The 11,598-nt window shown below is 32.9% G+C and overlaps 1 protein-coding gene across 7 annotated transcripts in view; it reads left to right on the top strand.

Moving 5' to 3' along the window:
• LOC139894461 (uncharacterized) overlaps positions 1-1,860 on the top strand; it is a 59,274-nt gene extending 57,414 nt beyond the window's left edge. For 3 of the 7 annotated variants that reach the window (XR_011774998.1, XR_011774997.1, XR_011775001.1), the window contains 2 exons: positions 1,069-1,146; positions 1,359-1,860. The gene's annotated coding sequence lies outside the window, so the exon portion shown is untranslated. Of the gene's footprint in view, positions 1-127; positions 147-550; positions 713-769; positions 852-1,068; positions 1,147-1,358 lie in introns of those variants that run through there. The other 4 variants (XR_011775003.1, XR_011775000.1, XR_011775002.1 and 1 more) reach the window with 4 other exon arrangements.
• The last annotated feature ends 9,738 nt before the right edge of the window (positions 1,861-11,598 follow it).

Below are 11,598 nucleotides of genomic sequence, written 5' to 3'. Positions count from 1 at the left end.
TTCTCAGTTTGAGAATCAAGAAATGCCCAAAGCTGGTAGAAAGGTGTAGTAAAAGTAAAAGTAGAATAGGAGGAAGCCACAACAACAACTGGCCCCTCATCTCCCATATCCCCTGCCATCAGCATAGACTATAAATTACTATGAAGGTGTGCATTTCTCTTCTTTTTCTATATTTTTGCTTTTCAAATTTGCCTCTGTTTACAACCGAACAACTTATTTCATATACTATTTCATCTCAACATGAATATCGTTAATATTGTTTTCTTAATCAGTATTATGATCACATGAACTTACTAGATGCTGTAAGAATAGAAAAATGACACTAATAATCTAAGTTTCTTACAGCAGTTTAAGAAATTGTATGCATTAATTAATATTATGCTTTGAAGGAATTTCGACCCCTTTAACCCTTTCCTTTTTTTTCTTTCTAATGTTCTCTTGATCTATTTTGTTGCGGAACATTGCCCAAATTAACCCATGCATAAGAGAAAATGCCAAATCTAATGCTAGTTATTGATGATTTTGTGGTGTGTTACCCTGTAGGTACTGCTAATGATGCATATGCAATGTTAGTTTTCTGAAGAGAGTAGTGGTTACAAACCTCATTCATCCACTTTCACCTGCATTTTTGATACCTGAAACCTCTCCCGAGCGCCATATAGATGATGCATGGGCTTCTTTTGCTTTGTGAGGGAGAGATGCTATTTGTGTGGTAAGCTGTAAGAAATTATGTTTTTTGCCCAAATCTGACCTCGCAACTCCCAAATGAAAATGATAAAACAATGAACAATTAACTTTTTCAAGATATATGAGTAGTTGATGAATGTGTTTTCGTTGTTGAGGCTCAAATGGTAATTGAATTCCTAAGGATTGTTACTGCCTTAATTACTTTGTGTGTCAGTCACAAGTTACAAGTAAATTCAGTTTTGATTAGTAGTTTGTATATAATCTGGTGTAAAGATAATTCTCATGATTCTTTTAACATATTCACCAAGTAGAAACTTATGTCAATTACTTAAATTAATGGTTAAATATATGGTGGCTGATTTATTGATGCTGATGGTGCAGTTGTACTAGGATATCCTGTAGCCTACCACCCAATTGGTGACATGTCAGCACTGAAAATGCTATGCTCCCAGGCTCAAGGTATTATTAGCAAATTATTCATTTGGGTCATGTTCTATCTTAAGCGCAGAGATTTTGCAACGTTAAAAAGTTCACTTGTTGAAATGAAAAGGGTTCATATGGTTTAAACTGGTCGATAGTTTCCCAATTGCTTTACTTAAGTATTAGATTATTATTAGGATACTTTATTATATGTTAACTAAATTATGTAGTAACATTCAAAAACTGGACAGAATGTGCTCGGTGTTAACCCAGTCCGACCTGACCTGATTTGATATTACTCAAGTCATTTGACTCTTAATTTTCCACCTCCGGTTGATCGTCAAGACAGGAGCACACTTTGGTCAGAGACTGGTGGAGTGTTAGGTTGTATGACACCCCAGAAAGTTGAACTTCAGCAAGAAAGCTTCTAGATCGCCAAATGTCAATCAACAGTGTGCCAAATGCAGGTGAAAGAAAATACTCCTTTAATAGTACATTATGCATATTGTTTGTTCATGAATAGTAGAAATTCTGATGTTTACAATCTTACGGGTGATAGTTCACCTTTTAAAGCCTCATGGGTGGAAGCCACCTGGTTATTCTGGATTTTAATGAGATAGCTGATCTTTGTAATGAGTTTGATATTTTCAAGGATATTCTACAAGTAAGGGCTCCTAAGTCCTATCAACGTATTTGGTGATTTGCACGTCAATTTGAAGACCTCATGCGACTAGTTGTTTTTTTTTTTTTTTTTTTTTTTAAACAAAAAAACAAAAACTTATATTAATAAATAATTAATAACATTTATATATGGTCTTATATTTGTATATTAAATAACATTTTTGATTATTTATATTATTCGAAAGATAAAATATTGGGAAATTGGTCATCCCCTAAATCGCAAAGTGTTTAACGATATACTCTTAAATATTCGTAATTGTCATTTTGCCCCTATCCACGCACCACTAACCACGCACGGTGCGTGCATGTCCGTTCGTGGTGCGTGTTACCGAGCATCGTTGCTGGTTTTACCAGCTACACTCATACATCACCACATCCCGCACCAAGCACGGTGCTTGTTGGTCTGTGCGTGGTGCATGTTGCCTCGCAGAAGATTGGATTTTCTGACATCGTTCTAGTTTTTTAGATTTTCAAGATGAGATTTTATTTGTTTAAAAAGAGTGCCTTATGTAGAGCTAGACCCAGAGTAGATTTCATTTTAGAATATAAATTAAAAAAAAAAAAAACACCCAAAAAACGGAAGATGATTGAACATTTCTTGCTGATTTAAACGACTCAGAATTGTTTGGTACTCCATGCTATTCTTCTCAACTGCAACCTCAAAACATAACATCACCCCTGCCACCTCCCCCGTCAAGCCGCCCGAATCGAATGTACTATACGATATTCCAGGTCTCACGGGTGTTCTCCTGGCTGCTATCCGTCGTAAAAGATGCAATAACCAGGATGAACATTCGAGGTCTACCCGGGAATTTATAAGGGAAATGCTTGAAGAGGCAGAAGCGGATGATGGCTTTAACAAATTTCGTAGCTTTCTTCAATGCAATTTGCATATCGGTGTTAATATAAAATTCTATTTAGTTTTATATATATATATATGGGCAGGATCAATGGGGAAGTAACCAATCGGGGGGAAGCAAAAAAAAAAAAATTTCCGTTTTTTTGGATTTTTTTTCCAGACATCAAGATCACAAGAAAATATGAACATCTAAAAAAGACACTTGGTGAAAAATGTTATTATTTAGGCGGGAAAATGATCGATAAAAATAACATTCAAGATAATATTGATCGTGAAGAATGTTAACGTTTTTTTCATGTTTTGTGAAGTAAAATTTAGCCCGATTTATATACATATATGTATATATATATATGGAAATGATCAATGGGGAAGTAACCAATCGGGGGGAAGCGGGGGGAAGCAAAAAAAAAAAAAAAATTCATTTTTTTGGAATTTTTTTTCAGGCATCAAGATCACAAGAAAATATGAACATTTAAAAAAGACACTTGGTGACAAATGTTATTATTTAGGCGTGAAAATGATCGATAAAAATAACATTCAAGATAATATTGATCGTGAAAAATGTTAACGTTTTTTTCATGTTTTGTGAAGTAAAATTTAGCCCGATTTAGAGTTTAGGGTTTGGTGTTTTGGGTTTAGTCCCTAAACCCAAAGCCATACCCTAAACCCTAAACTCTAAACCGTTCGTGTTAAAAACTCAATCTAAATCCTAAATCTAAACCCTAAATCTAAACCCTAAACCCTAAATTTCTAAACCCTAATATCTAAACCCTATAAACCCTAATATCTAAACCATAATATCTAAAAACTCAACATACGCTCGAAAAACACGATAATTGTTATTTATTACTTCTTCGAGCGTTTTTCCGCCAAAATAAAAATATTTTTCACAAAGTGTCTATATTAAATGTTCATATTTTCATATCTATAATGTTCGTGAACAAATTTTTTTCAAAAAACGAAAAGTAAAAAAATTTTGCTTCCCCTGCTTCTCCCCGATTGGTTACTTCTCTCTTGATCCTACCAATATATATATATATATATATATATATATATATATATATATATATATATATATATATATATATATATATATATATGTGTGTGTGTGTGTGTGTGTGTGTATATATATATATGGGGAGATGATCCATGGAGAACCAAGGGTGGTAGAGAACCTACAGAACTAACACACTCACACCTTTGATCTGCAGACGTTCTTCAGTCTGTACAAAGATTGGGTTCAATCTGTACAGATTGAACACTCATAGATCGAACTTGGTGATTGAACTCAAAGATGCTTTGGTGCTATGGGTTCTCTTCCATCCTTAGTTCTCTCTTGATCCCTTTTATATATATATATATATATATATATATATATATATATATATATATATATATATATATATATATATATATATATATATGTATATATATGTATTGTGACATTTGTAAGCGTTTTACTCATTCACTGCTCTATCATCATCATCATCTTGTTATATATATATATATATATATATATATATATATATATATATATATATATATATATATATATATATATATATATATATATGTATTGTGACATTTGTAAGCGTTTTACTCATTCACTGCTCTATCATCATGATCTTGTTTTGCACATATGTACTCAAATTTTTCATTAAACTACCATGGTTCTGAATTTTTTCATTATTTCAGTTTTACCAAAACCAAACCAAATTTGGTTTCGGTTTCGGTTTCGGTTTCGGTTCCGGTTCCGGTTCGGTTTCAATTTTGATTTCGGTTTTTGATCTTGCCTAAAAAAAATTCAAAACCGAATACACCGAACAAACCGAAAACTGAACCGATTAACACCCGTACTTGATGTTGATAATATACAATTCTACACATTATATAAAACGTGTGACATTAATTCTACGTGTCAACTCCTCCTTTATTCATGTCATGTGTCAACTCCACATTTATTCATTTTATCAATTATTCCATCTATTAGTTGAATTATTACATTTAATATACTGATTTCATTACCTAAAATATTATATTATATTACCATATAATATTATATTAACAACGATAGATAGATAGATAGATGTTACATTTATATTATAATATATATATATATATATATATATATATATATATATATATATATATATATATATATATATATATATATATATATATATATATATATATATATATATTATAAATATACAAATAATTGAGCATAGCCCCAACGATTTGGCCTAAGCCCAAGTACAAATTAGCACACTACAATTATGAAACTATGGGAATATATTACAGTAATTATTTGAAACTAGTTAAAGACTCGCGATTTCGTGGGATTTTAGAAGGGTCCAATCGTTTATTAATACGATATTATATTGTATTTGTGTGTTTTCTATTAATTTGGCTATAAGTTTCCGTTTCTACAAACAATGTAACAACAGAAGATGAAGTATTTGATTTATTTTGATACAAATTCTTGTGTAATATCACGTATGAATGATGTCACATTTCCAAAATGTTTAGAACTTCAAATTTTAAGTCGACCATTTAAAAATTAGAAACCAATACACGTAATTAATTCTTACTAATCTATACTATCCATTGTTTATATTATAATTTGATTGAGTAAAACACAATTATTATTGTGTAGCAATAACAATGCTACCACAATAGTAACATTAAACTAAAATCTGCATCAAATAGTCAAAAGAGTTTAAGAGTAGATATCATACATAAGTTAAGAGACTGTGGATACATACATAGAAGTTAATAGTATCAAATGGTCAAAATGAACTGAAACAGATATCCACAGATAGATTGAAAATACTAAATTCAACATACTGAATATCCAATCCGAATTTATATGAAAAATTGCAGATTGATATTGTTAATATATCTAATAACAATCACCATGTATCGGGTGAGTGTCGTCTTCCAGCATAACAAAAGTACGATCGGTAGATTGGAATGCAATGATACATTCTTCACCTCCAACATATTTCTTAAACTTAAACCATCCCGATGAAGCATACAAATTAGGTTTTCATTTCTTTTTTTTTCCTCCTTAGGTCCCCATATATGAGTTACTTTCTCGCAATCAACAAATTTGTAACGACATCCCTTTTTCAACTCTGGTAAATCAACAAATTCTTTGGGCAGACGCTATAAAAAAACAATATGATACTTGTTAAACTGTGAAAAAGGATTTGTGAAAAAAGTTCTTTAAAAAGAAATTGTTATAGTAAAGTAGAATCGAGACTATTTTAGTTAGGATTGATTGTTACTTTATTATTACATAATATATTTCATAAGTGATATAATGGACTTGAAATAAGCTAGAATAGTAATGATAAGACTCGCGAATTCGCTAAATTTTTGTAAAAAGAAAATATACATTGTAATGAAGTTATAATCTACTTATTAAAACTTACAAATTATAACATGTCAAATGAGTGTAATGGTTATGAAAATATAATGAAAATATAAAGATTAAAAGAAGATGGTAATTCACACCCACATGCTAAAAGAGACGAATCAAATTTACTTCACTAAATAAGACCGTTAGTGTCACTTGACGTTTAGAACGAGCTATGTATTTGGTACACGTTAAACTTTTGTCATAATTGGAATATTATGACTACGTAAAACTATTTGTTATTTTCTAATGACAATTACTTGGCTTATTGGTTGCTTAATTACGCTTAGTAATTTACTAATGCACACTAGTTAGTTTTAATGGACTTTCTACCTTAATGGACCTAAGCCCACCCTACTCTAGCTAATGGACTTTTAAGTTAGCCCAATTTTAATGAGTTTATGACTCATTAAAATGTAGGACAAAAACCCATTAAGATGAACCAACATACTAGCATTTTTGTTAATCATTACTACATATGTTGCATGGGATCCCAACAACAAGTACCACCTTTAGAACACCACCATGCAAAAAGTAAGAAGTTGTCCCCTTGTCCCCTCCCCAAAATTTTGGCCAACCCACCCCATCACCACTATAAATATCAAGCCTCATCCTTCATTTCACACTTGATTTCATTCTCATTTTACACACACTTGCTCTCTAATTTTCTCTCTAGTCTTTCTCACACTAAAATTATAAGTTTTTGAATTTTCTTCTTCTTCTTTTTTCTTCTTGGTCATGACATCATCATCATCATCATCATCATCAAATGATCAAGTTTTTTAGCTTTTTGATCTTGTTATACCTTGAAGATTCAAACTTTGATTTGAATCCTTCAAGAACATGAAAGATTCAAGTTTTTTAGCTTTGAATCTTCATAACTTTGTTGGATCTAAGTTTTATAACTTAAGATCACTTTATTTTGTTAAAAGATCAAAACTTGTGTTTATGATCTTCATGAAACTTGAAGATCTAACTTTTTGCTTTTAGGATCTTCAAGAACATTAAAGATCCAAGTTTTCTAGCTTAGATTTTTATTATTTTGTTTAGATCTAAGCTTTTTAGCTTATGGTCTCATTACTTTTACTAGATCTTAGCTTTCTAGCTTATGGTCTCATTAATCTTGTAAAAATCCAAGCTTTCTAGCTTAGGGTTTCTTAACACTTGAAATCTAAGTTATTATTGTAGATCTCACTTACTTAGAACCTTTCTATGATGTTTGTGATGGTAAAAATCAAGTCTTCATCATCTCATATGATGAAGATGCATAAACTTGTATCAAACGGACAAAGGTTGAAGCTTTATTGTGTTTATACAATAAAGAGACAACTTTGATGTTCCAAACTTATAGAAAGTTAGCTTTTACTTTTAATTGTATGTTGATGGTTGAAACTTTGTCAAAGTGATGCTAAAACATCAAAGAGTTGTACACTTGAGGCTTATACGCATCAAGGATGAGAACCGTGATAAGCATCAAGCACCAAGGAACACACCGGAGCATTTGTTTCTATTTTTCAGGGCCTGATCAGATTCCTGGGGCTTCTGGAAAATTGATTTCCAGATAGTTCAGTTCGATTAGATGACTTTTTGTTTAGGAATATCCTAAATCCGATATACGGTTTAGGATTTATAGCCTTCCAAAAATCACTACGCCTTCGTAATGATGTGCTGAAATTTCTGACCTACTCGCGCTTGAACCGTCGCCACAGTCAAACGACATCGAGTTAGGATATGAAAATTGGACAGCGGTAAGAGGACTCACATACGGAGCCTTGTCCATTGTCCGTGCATCTTTTTAGTTTGTATAGAGGTTTTAGCAGCTGTCCGAAGTCAGCCTTTTATTTCGATCTCTATTCTTGTTGAAAACTTACTTTATCTTTTACGAATGATGATGAAGATGATGATGCTTAGGACTTTACTTACGTACTTTTAAACCTTTGGGGAAAATTTACTGACTTAGTAACCTTTGACTTATTTTGAGGACCTTTCGGACCGACTTACTACTTGCATACTTTTCATAGCGACTTTTACCGTACATTCACTGAGAGTTATAGCTCCCTTTTTACTTTAACTATTTTTAGGACTGAGAATACATGCGCTTTTTATATTTTTACATACTAGACACGAGTACTTAAACTTTATAAATGTGTGGGTGATATAACGGCACAAAGATTCCCCTTAGCACGGTAACGTTTAGTCATTGGTTTTTGAACCAGTGAACGCGAATCTTAGTTATGGATCCATAGGGTTTGACATCCCCACTCGGGCTAGTCGCGCTAGCATTTAACGGGTGTTTAATACTTCGTAAACTTACGCACTCGCCAAGTGTACTTTTAGGGGGTGATATTTATATTACTTTGTTAAGTTAGTTACCGGGTGCCCACAGATAAGCATATACTTTATCATACGGATTTGAGATACGGTTTTGAATACGAAATCTCGTGGTCTACATTACCTTGTTGTTTACATCAAACTATAGCTCACCAACATCCGTGTTGACTTTTTAAAGCATGCATTTCTCAGGTGCTTAGACGTTTTTGCTTCCGCTGTTAGACTTGTTGTTATAGTCTTGGTGTTATAGACTTGCTGTTATAGACTCGCTGTGTTAGACTTCCGCTGCATTGTTTAGAGATGTCTCAATCTTGGAACTTTTACTTTGCATTCACAACTTATGTTATTTTCGAACTATGGATTTGTAATGACCTTTGTGTCACGTACTTATGTTTATGCTTTCTATTCGTAGAAGCATGTTATCTTTTGTAAAACATTTGACTTTGGTAAAGACGTTACTTTTTCATGAATGCAAAACTCTATTTTAAACTAGCATGTAGTGTTGTAACCGTGTAATGGACATGTTGTTGATGATCCATACACGTTGATTTTGTACGGGGCATCACATTTGGTATCAGAACATTGGTTGTAGGGAATTAGGTTGCATTATTGTGTCTTGACCGAGTCGAGTAGGATTCACTAATAGGACTAACCTACAACTTGCTCGTTTACTTGTTTCTACGAAACTGCTGCATGCTACTGTTATATATTACTGCATGTTACTGCTTATTACTACTGCATGCTACTGGTTACCCGATACTACTGCATGACACTACTATCTACTACAGTTTTGTGTACTGCAATAGACTACCTAGGTTATTGTTGATGCTGTTTCTTGCTACATGTCTGCTATCCGCTGTACTGACTTGGAAAATTCATCTTTCCTAGTTCAGATGCTTTTCTGAACCCTTTTCCCACTCGTCTAACCCTAAGAACTAGTAATGTAATCCACCTGTTACTACCGTTCCACCGTTCCAGAGATCAAAACATTACTTCACGCAATCTTGGAAGAGTACCCCCTCGGATTACACGCCTACTAAAGTTGATCCTCGGAGGAGGAGATATGTGAGGACTTGTAGGAGTAACCGCACCTCGCCCTACCCCCCGAGCTCACCCTAATTAGCCACGTAAAACGTATGAACATTAGAAAGTTGTTCAGTTTCCGCAGGTTGACCCGTATCCCGTACGCTTTCATGACCGTCACTTATCTCTTTCATCCTTCACCACTACTTGATGATCTAACGACACTTCTGGACTTAGGTCCCTAACACTCTTAGGCATTGGAGAAGTCGGGAAGGCATCTCCTTTCACAAGGTCAGAGTGTCTCCTACTGATGCTCAGCCATACCCAAAGACTTGGGAGTTGCCTCAAGACATATCATATCACTACATGTACAACTCGACAGGAGACCCAGATTGAATTTCTAGAAAGGAACCTAACAACATTTCCTGAACACAAACATTTTGAAGAAAATTTCGAGACATTTAGGCATTGATGCATGACCTACGGAACCTACACCCCCACACCAAGAAGCCATGAGATTAATTGTGTAAATTTTGTTTTGAGATAGCATCGATAAAGCACCATTAGATGGAATTGAGTAGAACTTGAAGTGATCACGTTACATTGACCATATGGAGTGATATTGGAATGAACATATGATTTAGTACAATATAATGACACACGGCCAGCGTGATTATATTGAAGTAATACATGCAGAAGTTCCAATGTTATTACATAAGGAATATGAAGTGATTCAAAGAAAATTTTGGTAGGAACCACTTGAGTATACGCATTATGGTCTGTTAGAGGTAGGGAAAGAATAACCACTTAGCCCAGATACTGTAAAAGGAGGGCCTTAATTGCAGAATTGATAACCCAAAAATTTGTTATAGATATAGACACCCTGGACACTTAAGTAAAAAGTTCTCAAATAGGAAAAACTTTGGACTTACTTGCAGTAGAGCAATCGTTATCTCAGCTATGGAGACTCGCGTGGATCCTGATTTTAGTTAGGGTACGTTTCGTCACAACTTTTTATTGTCTCGAAGTTGTTTAATACTAGAGCGATAGAAACTTTATATCTAAGAACCTTAGTGTTATGACTAATAAGCCATTAACAACCATGAGAGTTAAGTATTCTTTAGGACAAGCTAATGGTAAGCTGGCAGAGATAGAGGAATAATTTAAGGTAGTACCTTAAAATTTACAGGAGGGTCATTTGGAGATGACCTCATGTCAACAAAACTTGGAAGTTTTAAAGTAGTACTTGAAAAGGATTAGTTACCTACACACAAGCAGATGTTATTTGTGAAGATTGGTAGAATTTTTCACGGTAGTATAATAAGATTTGGGTGGAATGAACCTTAAGATTAACCTAATGTAGTGACCCGAACTTTTCCATGTTTATATATATTAATTGAGATTGATATTTACATGACTAAATGTTTCCAACGTGTTAAGCAATCAAACTTGTTAAGGCTTGATTAATTGAAATAGTTTTCATATAGACAATTGACCACCCAAGTTGACCGGTGATTCACGAACGTTAAAACTTGTAAAAACTATACGATGACATATATATGGTTATATATATAGTTAACATGATTTTATTATAAGTAAGTATATTATTAGGTATTTTAACAATGAGTCTATGAAATTAAGAAACTCGAAAACGATATATATAACGATTATCGTTATAACAACGTCTTACTAGGTACATATGAATCATATTAAGATATTGATACACTTGGTTAATTATGCTAAATTATAAGTAAATATATCATTATGTGTATTAACAATGAACTACATATGTAAAAATAAGACTACTAACTTAATGATTTCGAAACGAGTCATATATGTAACGATTATCGTTGTAACGACATTTAACTGTATATATATCATACTAAGATATATTATATATCATAATATCATGATAATGTAAAAATTTAACATCTCATTTGATATAATAAACAATGGGTTAACAACATTTAACAAGATCGTTAACCTAAAGGTTTCAAAACAACATTTACATGTAACGACTAACGATGACTTAACGACTCAGTTAAAATGTATATACATGTAGTGTTTTAATATGTATTCATACACTTTTGAAAGACTTCAAGATACTTATCAAAATACTTCTACTTAACAAAAATGCTTACAATTACATCCTTGTTCAGTTTCATCAACAATTCTA

The sequence above is a fragment of the Rutidosis leptorrhynchoides genome, chromosome 2 (assembly GCF_046630445.1).
Source record: "Rutidosis leptorrhynchoides isolate AG116_Rl617_1_P2 chromosome 2, CSIRO_AGI_Rlap_v1, whole genome shotgun sequence".
NCBI classification, from domain to species: Eukaryota; Viridiplantae; Streptophyta; class Magnoliopsida; order Asterales; family Asteraceae; genus Rutidosis; species Rutidosis leptorrhynchoides.
Note: the sequence above shows the minus strand (reverse complement) of the source record. Positions and strands in the feature narration are given on the sequence as shown.